The sequence below is a fragment of the Stegodyphus dumicola genome, chromosome 7 (assembly GCF_044657685.1).
Source record: "Stegodyphus dumicola isolate Sdum_Otavi_A_Nest chromosome 7, ASM4465768v1".
Lineage (NCBI taxonomy): Eukaryota > Metazoa > Arthropoda > Arachnida > Araneae > Eresidae > Stegodyphus > Stegodyphus dumicola.
The window spans coordinates 10,271,379-10,288,805 of record NC_140774.1 but is presented as its reverse complement, the minus strand read 5'-3'; positions in this window follow the sequence as shown (position 1 = coordinate 10,288,805).

Here is a 17,427-nt window from a genome sequence, read left to right as displayed (position 1 = left end):
GGCGAGCACTAACGAGATCGTTTACAGACAAATTTTCGCTGAGCACAGGCACAAATATAGCAGTTATTATCCGATATACACAGATGGATCAAAGTCAAATGATCATGTCGGGATGGCTTTTGTATTTGAAAATTACATAGAGGGCAGATGCCTGCACCATGCTTTCTCTGTCCTAACATCTGAACTAACTGCAATATATTATGCTCTTTTGTACATCTCAAAGCTCTGCCACAAAAAGTTCATAGTTTACACAGACTCGTATAGTGCTCTTAAATCCTTGGAAGCTTTTCCCAACGCTCAGAATCCTGTGGTAGTGGATGTTCTCAAAATTCATAGAAATTTAATGATACGAGGATATGAAATCCTGTACTGCTGGGTTCCCGGGCATACGGGAATAAAGGGAAACGAGCTTGCAGACATCGCGGCAAAATCTGCTGTCGAACTGTCCAGTCGCCTTATCCCTTTTAGAGACATCTGCTGTGTCATCAAGGGAAAGATACGAAAAAAATGGCAGCAAATTTGGGATGTTCAGCATCACAACAAGTTGAGAAACATCAAACCTAGAATTGAGCATTGGGATTTTGCTGGAAATCGTAAAGAGGACGTTCTTTTGACTCGACTCAGAATTGGTCATACCAGAGTCACACATAGCTATCTTCTTAAAGCTGAAAATGAGCCTGTTTGTTTTAATTGTAATGTTTGTTTATCTGTTCGTCATATTCTAATTGAGTGTCAATGTTTTAATAGTCTTCGCCAGAAATATGTTAATAGCTGTGACTTACCTCTCGACCGTTTAATCGGAAGAGAGGTCAATTCTAATTTATTTTATTATTTAAAAGAGATTGGCTTTTATTACCAAATGTAATTTGTTTTGAAGACTGTGTCTTGAATGTTAATATGTGCTTTTAACTTGTTTTTATACGACTTCATCCTCTGGATTTGGTACATTTATCTACTTGTTTTTATTTATTGAATTTTAATGTCATCAATTGTAATCATCTCATCTTTTGTTTGGCGCGTCATAATCATCTCTGGTTTTTGCGCCATAATCACTCACTCACTCACTCACTCACTCTTTTGCATGTATTAGCGCAATGGACATCGCCCTCTAAAAGATTCTAATTTCTCGTCTATGGTTACGTACTCTTCAACGTTGTACGATTTTTGGCAGTTTTCTACAAAATTTTCGAAGAATTCACGTATCGGGGCCAATTTGTCTAATTCTTTTCTGCTCTGGCGAGTTTGTATATCATCAAATCGGATGCATCTCAATAAAAAATAAAAACGTGTTGATGGCATGCTTGTACGGAATAGTTCTATACCAGTGCCGTCTGTTGCCCAAAGATCTCGTATATACACATGTGATGATTTCTGCAAACCAATGAGATAAAGCAATCCAATAAATGCTTTAATTTCAGCCTCATTAGTTTCTTTTGCATCTCTATCCCGTGAAAAACGCTCTCGAATCGATTCTATAAAACTGTTAGTCCGATGCACTAACTTCTTTATCATATCAGAAGATATAAGGAGGTTTGAAGCATCCACAGGAAAAGATACATTCTTTGAAACGGGTGTATTTCCTGGGAGTTTTGATATTATATTTTTCGCAGAAATTCTAACATTAGCTTTGAATTTCTCTTCATTCCACTTCGTTATGTTATCTCTTCCGATAAAATAATTATTTTCACTTGAATCGGTAACATCGTTTTCAGAATCAGATTCAATTTCTGTTGAAGAATCATGATCACTACAATATTCTATGTCATCTGGCTCTTCATTACCTGAAAAATCACTAACTTCATCTATATTTTCTTCACTACAAGTGAGTGAGTGAGTGAGTGAGAGATTATGGCGCAAAAACCAAAGATGATTATAGCGCGCCAAACACGAGATGGGATGATTACAATTCATGACTTAAAATTCAATAAATAAACAAGTAGACAAATGTACCAAATCCAGAGGATGAAGTCATATAAAAACAAATTAAAAGCACATATTAAAATTCAAGACACAGTCTTCAAAAAAATTACATTTGGTAATAAAAGCCAGTCTCTTTCAAATAATAAAACAAACCACAATTGACCTCTCTTCCGATTAAACGGTCGAGAGGCAAGTCACAGCTATTAAAATATTTCTGGCGAAGCCTATTAAAACATGGACACTCAATTAAAATATGACGAACAGATAAACAAACATTACAGTTAAAATAAACAGGCTCATTTTCAGCTTTTAAAAGGTAGCTATGTGTCACTCTAGTGTGACCAATTCTGAGGCGAATCAAAAGAACTTCCTCCTTACGATTTTTGGTTAATTCCCAGTGCTCAATTCTAGGTTTTACATGTCTTAATTTATTTTGAAGCTGAACATTCCAAAGTTGCTGCCATTTTTTTCGGATCTTTTGTTTCACAACACAACAGATGTCTGCAAAAGGGATGAGACGACTGGACAGTTCAACAGCACATTTTGCTGTGATATCTGCAAGCTCATTCCCTTTTATTCCCACATGCCCGGGAACCCAGCAGTACAGGATTTCATATCCACGATTCATTAAGTTTATATGTATTTTGAGAATATGCACTATTACTGGATTTTGAGTATTAGGAAACGCTTCTAATGATTTAAGAGCACTATACGAATCTGTATAAATTATAAACTTTTTGTAGCAGAGCCTTGAGATGTATAAAAGACTATAATATATCGCAGTTAGTTCGGATGTTAAGACAGAGAAATCATTGTGCAAGCGTCTGCCCTCCATGTGGTCTTTAATTACAAATGCCATCCCGACATGATCTTTTGACTTGGACCCATCTGTATAAACTGGAAGATAACTACTATATTTGTTCCTGTGCTCAGCGAAGAGTTGTCTGTAAATAATCTCGTTAGTGCTTGCCTTCACATGATGCTTAAAAACATCAAGAAGCTGAATCCGTGCATTTTCCCAAGGTGGGATTTCAAAATTCTGTACTGCTTGGGGGTGCATATCAGAGAGGGATAGTTCCTCAATGACAGGGCGAAATCTTAAAAGAAATGTAGGAACACAAGATGGACGTGTTTCAAATAACGCGTTACACACATCATCAAGTAACCACAGCTTATTGGGATGTTCAGGTTGGGATAGAATATTAAAATATTGCAAAAGGGACAATTGTTCACGCCTCAGATAAAGTGATGGTTCATTACAGTCAACATACAGGCTCTGGACAGGAGAAGTCCTGAAAGCTCCTGAACAAATTCTCAAACCTTGATGGTGAACAGGATCCTGTTTTAACAAAACAGATGACCGAGCGGATCCATAAACAACTGAGCCATAGTCCAGTCTAGAGCGGATAAGCGCTCTGTAAACGCGAAGCATGGAGCAACGCTCTGCACCCCAGGAGGTGTTCGCCAACACTTTTAAAATATTTAGTGTTTTTAGACACTTCTTTCTCAGGTTTAAAACATGAGAAAGGAAAGTCAATTTTCGGTCGAACGTCACTCCTAAAAATTTTACTTCAGGCGCAACTGGAATAATTGTACCATTCAAGTATAACTCAGGTTCAGGATGGAGACCTCGCTTCCTACAAAAGTGCACGCAGACAGTTTTCTGTTTCGAAAATGTAAATCCCTGTTTGTCTGACCATTCTTGGATCTTAATCAGAGCCATCTGCAGTTGCCTCTCTACATATCTCATGTCTGCTCCTCGACAGCTAATCTGCAGATCATCAACATATAGAGATCCCAAGATGGTGGGAGGAAGTTCTTTTAATACAGAATTTATTTTTAAATTGAAAAGCGTTACAGTAAGAACGCAGCCTTGAGGCACACCCTCTTCCTGTTGAAAAACATCCGAAAAAACAAAGCCAATCCTTACTTGAAAAGTTCTAGCGTTCAGGAAATTCTGAATGAAAATTGGTAGGTTGCCGCGCAAGCCACTCTCGTGAAGATCGCGAAGTATACCGTATCTCCATGCCTTATCATAAGCTTTCTCTATATCAAAGGAAATTGAGACAAGGTGATTTCTTCTTACAAAAGCTTTTCGAATGGATGTCTCTAAGAGGAGCATGTTATCTACGGTTGTTCTGCCCTTTCGAAAACCACTTTGATAAGGCGATATAATATTATTCTTTTCCAAGAAGTAGACTAGGCGGCTATTTACCATCTTTTCAAACAGTTTGCAAACACAACTGGTAAGGGCAATTGGCCGATAGTTCGAGGGATTCCTTGGGTCTTTCCCTGGCTTCGCAATAGGAATGACAACAGCTCTCCTCCATGCACTGGGAAATGTACGCTCCTTCCACACTCTATTGTAAAGTGTGAGAAGGGCACTCAGTGATTTATAGGACAGATGCTTAAGCATTTCATAATACACGCCATCCAGACCCGGACAAGACCTATGTGTCTGCAACAAAGCTCTCCTTAATTCAACCATAGTAAAGTCTCTATTGTAAGGCTCAGATTTGGAAGAGTTGAATGCGATGGGATTTATTTCAGAGTGTTGCTTGATAGAGAGAAATGCAGGTGAATAGTTTCTGCTTGAAGAAACGGCAGCAAATGTCTCACCAATAGTATTCGCAATTTCTTCTATGGAGCTAATCACTCGGCCATCTTTTTCCACAAAGGAAAGTGAGTGGTCCTTATACATTCCGCATGCTTTTCGAACTCTTTGCCAAACCGCCTTACTAGGCGTAGAGGATGTTACTGATGACACATATGAAATCCAGGAATCCCTCTGGCTCTGCTTTCTTACTTTTCGTGCATTTGATTTGGTTCGCAGAGTTTCGCAGAGTCGGATATCTACGAAAAATACCCCATGCTTTTTTCTGTTTTTTCAGTGCTTCATGACAGTCGCGATTCCACCATGGTTTTGAATATTTTAGTATTTTTCCTGATGTTCTAGAAATCGAAAGCATAGCTGCCTGAATAATAGTATTAGGAACAGCTTCCACAGCGTCATCGATATGCACATCTACCATTTCCTCTGTGAGCTCTGCAGAGGAAGAGAAGAGTTCCCAGTCTGCCCTGTCCAGTATAAACCGAGGGAGTGTCGACATGGGGTTTACTCCTCTTCGTGCAAGAGATACAAAAATGGGATAATGATCGCTGTTGTACAGGTCATTTCCGACACTAAAAGTGCAAAATGGAAACAGAGATGGTGAACAGATGGCAAGGTCGAGAGCGTGGAATGTCTTTGAAGGCTCATGGAAGTAAGTATCCTGTCCATTATTCAGGAGACAAAGGCTATGATCTTCGATCATCTGCTCAATTTGTCTTCCTCGGCAATTTGTATCTTTACTACCCCAGAGCGGACTATGGCCGTTAAAATCTCCTATTATGATGAAAGGCTCAGGCAGCTGCTCTAAAAGACCATTTAAATCTTGCTGATCAATATGCTCATTTGGAGGCAAATACAGAGAAACGACTGTAACAACAATATCAAAATTTGTTTGAGTAGCGACAACTTGGAGGGATGTCGTCAAAGAAAGCACATTTGAGGGATAATCCAGTGAGGTGAGGAGACCTAGACCTCCACTGGCACGCTCTCCTGCAATGTTATCTTTCCTGACGAAAGAAAACCTGCGAAGTTTTGCCTGTTGTTCTGGTTTTAGATTTGTTTCCTGTATTGCGAAACATACAGGATGATAAGCATTGATTATGGCTTTGATGTCGAGCAAATTTCGGTGGAAACCGCGACAGTTCCATGAGACGAGGGTGGCCATTATGATGTTTGTTGTTCCTGTGTTCCTTTTTAGTTTTGCGCGGAAGCAGATGATCGGGGATTCAGAAATAATTTCATTTGCAGAACTATTGCTGGGACTTCCGAGATTACGCCTCTACAAATATTAAGTGTTTTATGTGGAGATACTGTAATATCAATTTGTCCTAGTTTGGTTAACCTTAGGAGGGAAGCAGACTGTACAGCTGAAATTGTATCGATGAGCAAATCTCCGGATCAGAGACGCTTTATGTTTTTTGGCTGACCAATGGAGGAATGAATATACTTCTGAATTATAAACGGAGATAACTTTTGAATTTCGCCAGAAGGACTTGAGACTACAACGAAACGAGGGCTGTTAGGGTCATTTGCATTTGCATCGGTGCGTGCTTTTTTCGTAGTAGATTTATCTGAATTGGTGTTTTGAGTGACGGGACTGACTTCAAAGTCTTTGATTAAGAATATATGTGAGTTAGCCATATTGGAAAGAGAATAGATTCGGGTCCGACGGCCCCGCCCACCACGGAGCCCTACAAGGGAACACAGATTCCTGTGTTAGGGCTAGCCGGACCTATACGCAAACTGAAGCCCCACAGTCGGCTTTCCCGAAAGCAGGTACTCCCGAGAGCTTGACCCCAAGCCACTGACACAAGGACTAGTGACCAGCCGATTGACACCCGTGAGGACGACTAAGGTGCCTCCCGTTTAGCTGAAGCAGAGGCCAAAGCAGTGTGTTGGGGACAGTACCTCGCCCTCAACTACCAGGACCCTCCTTTCCAGCGACACGGGTCTCCACGCACGGCAAACACGTGGTCAGTTTTCTCGCCACTCGAAAACTAGAAACAAGGTCTGTTCCAGCCTCTCGTGACGAGCCCCAAACTCCGTAGAGAGAAACCACAAGGGAGAAATGAAGGGAAAAAGTTCCAGCCAAGAGGAGAGGAGACGGAAAAGAGGATAGATCACTGGGGCTCCAGGATCGTGACACCCGTCTCACCAAGAAGATGATCCCCTGAAGGGCTAGTGTACCTCGGGATTGCCACACCCGTACTCACAAAAGTGAGCCCCCTGAGGGGTCTTCACTAGAAGAAACAGTATCCAGTAAATTTTTCAAACACCGCAATTCTTCGTCATAAGTGCGGTAACGCGCCATAACGAAAGAACGATTTAGATACGTCTGCCTGTAGGTAGGTAGGTGACGGAAGACGGGGACGCCTGGTGGCTACCTGAGATAAACAGGCATATGTCCCTCGCCTTCGACTATCTAATGGCAACAACTCCCTGTGGCTTCAAGAGTCCACACCGGGAGCTTATTAAGGGTGCAGGAGTTTACATGGCCAAACCGGGGCGACTTATTAACATTGCTTGACTAATTACATAGTTACAGGTATGAGACTTGTGGGACGGATTTACAGGTGAGGGGCTCAGAGCTAGGTACTAAATATATGAAAACACAAAAACATGAAAATGTACAGAAATCGCACACATGGGGAAAAAGGGGGGGAGAGGGATACACTTGATTAACACTGAAGACTTATGACAAATAAAGCACACTTAAAAAGTAATAATACACATATACCACATGTCAGATACATATTTGGCCTCATTGATCACATATACTGTACATTGTGGAGTGTGTTTACAGACGAGGGGCCATAAGATGGGAATAACATGTGATTGCTGGACATTGATATGGGGGACACGTAGAGGTCCGGCGAATATATATTTGTAGAGGGCATAGGTTGCTGAGTATATGAGCATGCCGAGCGCGGTGACATTTTAGCAGCACAGGGTGATATTCATGTTGACTTCTGTTAGTGGCGGACGTTGTGGGATTATGCAGCGTCGCATATATCTTGGCCCATAGCGGCGAGATGGTCAATGACCTTACAGATTTTATTGATTGCAGGATTGTTTTTAATAATGAACCGTTGAAAGGCGTCTGTAGGAGGAGTGGGATGCTTAATGTGGTTGTCTGCTGTGAGTGGGCAAGAGTAGATATAGTGGTCTGGTGATCCAAGGTGGCCGCACACGCAAGCATATGTAGTGGAGATGTTATGCCTATAATAATACGCTGGATAGGGGCCATGTCCCGTTATGAACCGGGTGAGTTGGGGTATAGCTATGAGGCGTGATAGAGAGACTTTGGGTAGGAGATTGTAGGTCCGTCGTCCGGTGTCACACGCGTTCCATTCCTCTTGCCATATTTTGAGTAGGTCTTCTTTGAGAAGCCTCTTTAGATGCGATGGTGGTGCACGGATACGGATTTGCTGAACTTCAGAACTGATGGCGGCTTCTTTGGCTAGGGTGTCTGCTGCCTCGTTTCGAATTAGACCAGCATGCGCCTTGACCCAGGTGAGGTGAATGCGTTGCTGGTGGTTTACAGAGAGTAGCTTTTGCGTCTGCCTGTACTGAGAACAGTTACAGAAATGCTCGCTCTGGGTGTGAGATACCCAAGCCCCTCGATTTAAGAAGGTCTATTTTTAGAATTCTTTCGCCGATTCTCCCCTTCCAAGGTTATGACCTTTGAGTCAGCTACACGAAGACCCGTCCATTTTTGAAAAAAGGTTGGGAAGAAAAAGTGCGAGATAGGAGTCACTGGGTATGAGACATCCAGCGCGATCAAACCCTGGTTAAAAGATACCAGCGATTGCATATCCACTAAATCAGACTGAAATTGTTCGTCGATGCTCCCTACAATGACTCGGTTGCGTTGGAATCTGTGCCGCAGAGGCCTGTGAAGCGTATAAGAATCCTTCGCCTGCAACCATCTTTTGATCTCCTTTGCTTTTTACTCCAGAAACACGTTGTAAAGCATTTATACCACCGAAGCTTGCCGGCTGCGCTGGATCCCGATATGTCAGATTCAGAATTTCTGACATTACAATAGGAATTTTTATCAACAGAAAAAGTTATGTTCATCCTCGGGCAAGCACTACCTAAATAAAATGATAAATCAATCTGCACATTTATTTATACTTTTTTATACTTAGCTTCACCTAATCCTTCCCAGTGCATGGAGGAGAGCTGTAGTAATTCCTATTGCGAAGCCAGGGAAAGACCCGAGGAATCCCTCGAACTATCGGCCAATTGCCCTTACCAGTCGTGTTTGCAAACTGTTTGAAAAGATGGTAAACAGCCGCCCAGTCTACTTCTTGGAAAAGAATAATATTATATCGCCTTATCAAAGTGGTTTTCGAAAGGAGAGAACAACCGTAGGTAACATGCTCCTCTTAAAGACATCAATTCGAAAAGCTTTTGTAACAAGAAATCACCTTGTCTCAATTTTCTTCGATATAGAGAAAGCTTATGATAAGGCATGGAGATACGGTATACTTCGCGATCTTCACGAGAGTGGCTTGCACGACAACCTACCAATTTTCATTCAGAATTTCTTGAACGCTAGAACTTTTCAAGTAAGAATTGGCTCTGTTTTGTCAGATGTTTTTGAACAGGAAGAGGGTGTGCCTCAAGGCTGTGTGCTTAGTGTAATCCTGTTTAGTTTAAAAATAAACTCTGTATTAAAAGAACTTCCTCCCACCATCTTGGGATCGCCCTCAGGGGGCTCACTTTTGTGAGTACGGGTGTGGCAATCCCGAGGTACCCTAGCCCTTCAGGGGATCATCTTCTTGATGAGACGGGTGTCACGATGCTGGAGCCCCAGTGATCTATCCACTTTTCCGTCACCTCTCCTCTTGGCTAGAATTTTTTCCCTTTCTTTCTCCCTTCTGGTTTCTCTCTACGGAGTTTGGGGCTCGTCACGAGAGACTGGAACAGACCTTGTCTCTAGTTTTCGAGTGGCGAGAAAACTGCCCACGTGTTTGCCGTGCGTGGAGACCCGTGTCGCTGGAAAGGAGGGTCCTGGTAGTTGAGGGGCGAGGTACTGTCCCCAACACACTGCTTTGGCCTCTGCTTCAGCTAAACGGGAGGCACCTTAGTCGTCCTCACGGGTGTCAATCGGCTGGTCACTAGTCCTTGTGTCAGTGGCTTGGGGTCAAGCTCTCGGGAGTACCTGCTTTCGGGAAAGCCGACTGTGGGGCTTCAGTTTGCGTATAGGTCCGGCTAGCCCTAACACAGGAATCTGTGTTCCCTTGTAGGGCTCCGTGGTGGGCGGGGCCGTCGGACCCGAATTTGTTCTCTTTTAAACATGGCTTCAATTTTCATACTAAAAAAACCTGACCCAAACGAAATTAAACAAGATATAGAAATAATTGAGAAACCTATTAGTAAGAAAATCCGTACTGATGTAAATGCAAAGGAAACTACTGAAAATCCGCCCTTCCTAGTTGTCTCTTGTCCTTCTGGTGAACTGCAAAAGATGTCTCCTTTTCTAGTAAGCAAATACATTAACTCATGCATAGGTCAGCCAAAGAATATTAAGCGTCTCCGTTCTGGAGACCTGCTTATAGATACTGTTTCGCCAACACAATCTGCTTCCCTTTTGTCACAAACCAAACTTGGAAATGTAGCTATAACTGTGTCAGCGCATAAAACTCTGAATTTTTGTAGAGGTGTTATCTCGGAAATCGACCTTCTCTCTGTTTCAGAAGAAGAGTTCGTTTCCGAGTTAGCTGACCAAAATGTCTGTGGCGCTAGGCGGATCAAGATGCGTAAGGAAGGTCAGTTGATTGACACCAAACACGTGATCCTGACCTTCAAATCGCCTGATCTGCCTAAGAATATTAAGGCTGGATACCTCAATTGTCCTGTACGTCCATACATTCCAAACCCTATGCGATGTTTCCAGTGCCAGCGGTTTGGCCATTCGAAGATCTCCTGTCGTGGGACCCTGACATGCGCTCGGTGTTCGTTGGTTGGCCACGACAGCGAAAATTGCACTGCTGCGGCACTGTGTGTTAATTGCAAGGGCAACCATCCAGCATTTTCCCGTTCCTGTCCAAAATGGAAAATAGAAAAGGATGTTCAGACCATAAAAGTTTCTAGAAACATTTCCTATGCCGAAGCCAGAAGACAAGTTCAAAGCACGCAGCCTCAAACAAATAAATCATATGCCAATGCCTTGAAATCAACCCGCACTATAGCCACCCAAACTTCCATAAGTACACAGACTCCACCAAATAAAACCCAGCAATCTGCAAACAAGAAAAAGGAAAATGCAACACATGTCGTACAAAATAAAGAAATAGTTATTCAAAGCACACCAAAACATATCCCTCCAAAACCACTTAACAAAAATAGAAGTCCCAGCAATAGTTCTGTAAATGAAACGATTTCTGAATCCGCAGATTCAGATAGTATGGACGTGGAAGACGGTCTAGAAGTTCCCGAACATCTGCTTCCGCGCAAAACTAAGAAGGAACACAGAAAGAACAAACATCAAACATAATGGCCACCCTCGTCTCATGGAACTGTCGCGGTTTCCACCGAAATTTCCTTGACATCAAAACTATGATCAATACTTATCATCCTGTGTGCTTCGCAATACAAGAGACAAATCTGAAACCAGATCAACATGCAAAACTTCGGAGGTTTTCTCTCGTCAGGAAGGATAACCTTGCTGGTGAATGTGCCAGTGGAGGTGTATGTCTCCTTACCTCACTGGACTATCCCTCAAGTTCCTTTCCTTTGACGACATCTCTCCAAGTTGTCGCTGTACAAGTAAACTTTCATATTGTAGTTTCAGTCGTTTCTCTTTATTCGCCTCCTAATTAGCACATTGATCAGCAAGATTTAAATGATCATTTAGAGCAGCTGCCTGAGCCTTTCATAATAATAGGAGATTTTAACGGCCATAGTCCGCTCTGGGGTAGTAAAGATACAAAGTGCCGTGGAAGACAAATTGAGCAGATGATCGAAGATCATAGCCTTTGTCTCCTGAATAATGGGCAGAATACTTACTTCCACAAGCCTTCAAGGACATTCCATGCTCTCGACCTTGCCATCTGTTCACCGTCTCTGTTGCCATTTTGCACTTTTAGTGTCGGAAATGACCTGTACAACAGCGATCATTATCCCATTTTTGTATCTGTTGCACGAAGAGGAGCAAACCCCATGTCGAGGCCCCCTCGATTCATACTCGATAGGGCAGACTGGGAACTCTTCACTTCCTCCGCAGAGCTGACAGAGAAAATGGTAGAAGATGTGCATATCGATGACGCTGTGGAAGCTTTTACTAATACTATTATTCAGGCAGCTATGCTTTCGATTCCTAGAACATCAGGAAAAATACTAAAATATTCGAAACCGTGGTGGAATCGCGACTGTAATGAAGCACTGAAAAAACAGAAAAAAGCATGGGGTATTCTTCGTAGATATCCTACTCTGCGAAACCTCATAGCTTTTAAAAGAGCCAAAGCAAATGCACGGAAAGTAAGAAGGCAGAGCCAGAGGGATTGCTGGATTTCATATGTGTCCTCAATAACATCCTCTACGCCTAGTAAGCGGGTTTGGGAAAGAGTTCGAAAAGCATGCGGAATGTATAAAGACCACTCACTTTCCTTTCTGGAAAAAGATGGCCGAGTGATTAGCTCCATAGAAGAAATTGCAAATACAATTGGTGAGACATTTGCTGCCGTTTCTTCCAGCCGAAATTACTCACCTGCATTTCTTTCTATCAAGCAACGCTCTGAGTATAATCCCATCCCTTTCAACTCTTCCAACTTTGAGCCGTACAATAGAGACTTTACTATGGTTGAATTAAAGAGAGCTTTGTTGCAGACACATAGGTCTTGTCCGGGTCTGGATGGCGTGTATTATGAAATGCTAAAGCATCACTGAGTCACTGAGTGCCCTTCTCACACTTTACAATAGAGTGTGGAAGGAGCGTATATTTCCCAGTGCATGGAGGAGAGCTGTTGTCATTCCTATTGCGAAGCCAGGGAAAGACCCGAGGAATCCCTCGAACAATCGGCCAATTGCCCTTACCAGTTGTGTTTGCAAACTGTTTGAAAAGATGGTAAATAGCCGCCTAGTCTACTTCTTGGAAAAGAATAACATTATATCGCCTTATCAAAGTGGTTTTCGAAAGGGCAGAACAACCGTAGATAACATGCTCCTCTTAGAGACATCCATTCGAAAAGCTTTTATAAGAACAAATCACCTTGTCTCAATTTCCTTTGATATAGAGAAAGCTTATGATAAGGCATGGAGATACGGTATACTTCGCGATCTTCACGAGAGTGGCTTGCGCGGCAACCTACCAATTTTCATACAGAATTTCTTGAACGCTAGAACTTTTCAAGTAAGGATTGGCTCTGTTTTTTCGGATGTTTTTCAACAGGAAGAGGGTGTGCCTCAAGGCTGTGTGCTTAGAGTAACGCTGTTCAGTTTAAAAATAAATTCTGTATTAAAAGAACTTCCTCCCACCATCTTAGGATCACTATATGTAGATGATTTACAGATTAGCTGTCGAGGAGCAGACATGAGATACATAGAGAGGCAATTGCAGATGGCTCTGAATAAGATCCAAGAATGGTCAGACAAACAGGGATTTACTTTTTCGAAACAGAAAACTGTGTGCGTGCACTTTTGTAGGAAGCGAGGTCTCCATCCTGAACCTGAGTTATATCTAAATGGTACAATTATTCCAGTTGCGCCCGAAGTAAAATTTTTAGGAGTAACGTTCGACCAGAAATTGACTTTCCTTTCTCATGTTTTAAACCTGAGAAATAAGTGTCTCAAAACACTAAATATTTTAAAAGTGTTGGCGAACACCTCCTGGGGTGCAGAGTGTTGCTCCTTGCTTCGCATTTACAGAGCGCTTATCCGCTCTAGACTGGACTATGGCTCAGTTGTTTATGGATCCTCTCGGTCATCTGTTTTGTTAAAACTGGATCCTGTTCACCATCAAGGTTTGAGGATATGTTCAGGAGCCTTCAGGACTTCTCCTGTCCAGAGCCTGTATGTTGACTGTAATGAACCATCACTTTATCTGAGGCGTGAACAATTGTCCCTTTTGCAATATTTTAATATACTATCCCAACCTGAACATCCCAATAAGCTGTGCTTACTTGATGATGTGAGTAACGCGTTATTTGAAACACGTCCATCTTGTGTTCCTACATTTCTTTTAAGAGTTCGCCCTGTCATTGAGGAACTTTCCCTCTCTGATATGCACCCCCAAGCAGTACAGAATTTTGAAATCCCACCTTGGGAAAATGCACGGATTCAGCTTCTTGATGTTTTTAAGTATCATGTGAAGGCAAGCACTAACGAGATTATTTACAGACAACTCTTCGCTGAGCACAGGAACAAATATAGCAGTTATCTTCCAGTTTATACAGATGGGTCCAAGTCAAAAGATCATGTCGGGATGGCATTTGTAATTAAAGACCACATGGAGGGCAGACGCTTGCACAATGATTTCTCTGTCTTAACATCTGAACTAACTGCGATATATTATAGTCTTTTATACATCTCAAGGCTCTGCTACAAAAAGTTTATAATTTATACAGATTCGTATAGTGCTCTTAAATCATTAGAAGTTTTCCTAATACTCAAAATCCAGTAATAGTGCATATTCTCAAAATACATATAAACTTAATGAATCGTGGATATGAAATTCTGCACTGCTGGGTTCCCGGGCATGTGGGAATAAAAGAGAATGAGCTGGCAGATATCACAGCAAAATGTGCTGTTGAACTGTCCAGTCGTCTCACCTTTTGCAGACATTTTTTGTGTTGTGAAACAAAAGATCCGAAAAAAATGGCAGCAACTTTGGGATGTTCAGCTTCAAAATAAATTAAGACATGTAAAACCTAGAATTGAGCACTGGGAATTAACCAAAAATCGTAAGGAGGAAGTTCTTTTGACTCGCCTCAGAATTGGTCACACTAGAGTGACACATAAGTACCTTTTAAAAGCTGAAAATGAGCCTGTTTGTTTTAACTGTAATGTTTGTTTATCTGTTCGTCATATTTTAATTGAGTGTCCATGTTTTAATAGTCTTCGCCAGAAATATTTTAATAGCTGTGACTTACCTCTCGACCGTTTAATCGGAAGAGAGGTCAATTCTAATTTATTTTATTATTTAAAAGATATTGGCTTTTATTACCAAATGTAATTTGTTTTGAAGACTGTCTCTTGAATTTTAATATGTGCTTTTAACTTGTGTTTATATGACTTCATCCTCTGGATTTGGTACATTTATCTACTTGTTTTTATTTATTGAATTTTAATGTCATCAATTGTAATCATCTCATCTTTTGTTTGGCGCGTCATAATCATCTCTGGTTTTGCGCCATAATCACTCACTCACTCACTCACTCATCTTGGGATCTCTATATGTTGATGATCTTCAGATTAGCTGTCGAGGGGCAGACATGAGATATGTAAAGAGGCAACTGCAGATGGCTCTGAATAAGATCCAAGAATGGTCAGACAAACAGGGATTTACATTTTCGAAACAGAAAACACTGTGCGTGCACTTTTGTAGGAAGCGCGGTCTCCATCCTGAACCTGAGTACAATTATTCCATTTACGGACGAAGTAAAATTTCTAGGAGTGACGTTCGATCGAAAATTGTCTTTGCTTTCTCATGTTTTAAACCTGAGAAAGAAGTGTCTAAGAACATTAAATATTTTAAAAGTGTTGGCGAACACCTCCTGGGGTGCAGAGCGTTGCTCCATTCTTCGCGTTTACAGAGCGCTCGTCCGCTCTAAACTGGACTATGGCTCAGTTGTTTATGGATCCGCTCGGCTTTCAGTATTGTTAAAACTGGATCCTGTTCACCGTCAAGCTCTGCGCATTTGTTCAGGAGCTTTCAGTACCTCTCCCGTCCAGAGCCTGTACGTTCACTGTAACGAACCGTCACTTTATCTGAGGCGTGAGGAATTGCCCCTTTTGCAATATTTTAATATCCTATCGCAACCTGAAGATCCGAATAAGCCGGGCTTACTTGATAATGCGTGTAACACATTATTTTAAACACGTCCATCCTGTGTTCCTACTTTTATTTTAAGATTTCGCCCTGTCCTTGAGGAACTTTCCCTCTCTGATATACACCCCCAAGCAGTACAGAATTTTGAAATTCCACCATGGGAAAATTCACGGATTCAGCTTCTTGATGTTTTCAAACATCACGTGAAGGCAAGCACTAACGAGATCGTTTACAGACAACTCTTCGCTGAGCACAAGCACAAATATAGCAGTTATCATCCGATATACACAGATGGATCAAAGTCAAATGATCATGTCGGGATGGAATTTGTATTCGAAGATTACATAGAGGGCAGATGCCTGCACCATGCTTTCTCAGTTCTAACATCTGAACTAACAGCCAATATATTATGGTCTTCTGTACATCTTAAAACTCTGCCACAAAAAATTCATAGTTTATACAGACTCGTATGGTGCTCTTAAAACTTTAGAAGCTTTTCCCAACACTCAAAATCCTGTTGTAGTGGAAGTTCTGAAAATTCATATAAACTTAAAGATTCGAGGATATGAAATCCTGTACTGCTGGGTTCCCGGGCACACGGGAATAACTGTTGAACTGTCCAGTCGCCTTATCCCTTTTAGAGACATCTGCTGTGTCAGCAAGGGGAAGATCCCCCCCCCCAAAAAATGGCAGCAAATTTGGGACGCCCCTCAGGGGCCTACTTCTGTGAGTACGGGTGTGGCAATCCCGAGGTACCCTAGCCCTTCAGGGGATCATCTTCTTGATGAGACGGGTGTCACGATCCTGGAGCCCCAGTGATCTATCCTCTTTTCCGTCTCCTCTCCTCTTTGCTGGAACTTTTTCCCTTCTCTTCTCCCTCGTGGTTTCTCTCTACGGAGTTTGGGGCTCGTCACGAGAGACTGGAACAGCCCTTGTCTCTAGTCTTCGAGTGGCGAGAAAACTGCCCACGTGTTTGCCGTGCGTGGAGACCCGTGTCGCTGGAAAGGAGGGTCCTGGTAGTTGAGGGGCGAGGTACTGTCCCCAACACACTACTTTGGCCTCTGCTTCAGCTAAACGGGAGGCACCTTAGTCGTCCTCACGGGTGTCAATCGGCTGGTCACTAGTCCTTGTGTCAGTGGCTTGGGGTCAAGCTCTCGGGAGTACCTGCTTTCGGGAAAGCCGACTGTGGGGCTTCAGTTTGCGTATAGGTCCGGCTAGCCCTAACACAGGAATCTGTGTTCCCTTGTTGGGCTCCGTGGTGGGCGGGTCCGTCGGACCCGAATCTTTATTCTTTCACTATGGCTTCTTCTCATATCTACTTAATTAAAGATTTCGAGGTAACTCCAGTCATTCAAACTAGTTCTGAAACGTCTACAGCTAAACCAGTCACTCAACCTAGTTCTGAAACGTATACTGCTAAACCAGTCACTCAACCTAGCTCTGAACCATCTACTAATAAACCAATCATTCAACCTAGCTCTGAAACGTCTACTACTAAACCAGTCACTCAACCTGTCACTCAACCTAGTTCTGAAAATTCTGCAAAAAAATTACGGACAGATGCAAATAAAAAAAATCATCACAATAGTCCCCGTTTCCTAGTCATCTCTAGTCCTTCTGGCGAAATGCATAAGATGTCTCCTTTCGTAATAAATAAATACATCCAGTCTTGTATTGGTGAGCCGAGAAACATAAAGCGTCTCCGCTCCGGAGACTTGCTTATTGATACAAACTCAGCCACCCAGTCTGCTTCTTTACTTCAGATTACTAAACTTGGGCAAGCGAATGTCACTGTAACAGCACATAAGACACTGAATTATTGTCGTGGCGTAATATCGGAATTCGACCTTCTGTACGTTCCTGAAGAAGAGATCGCTTCCGAGCTATCCGACCAAAATGT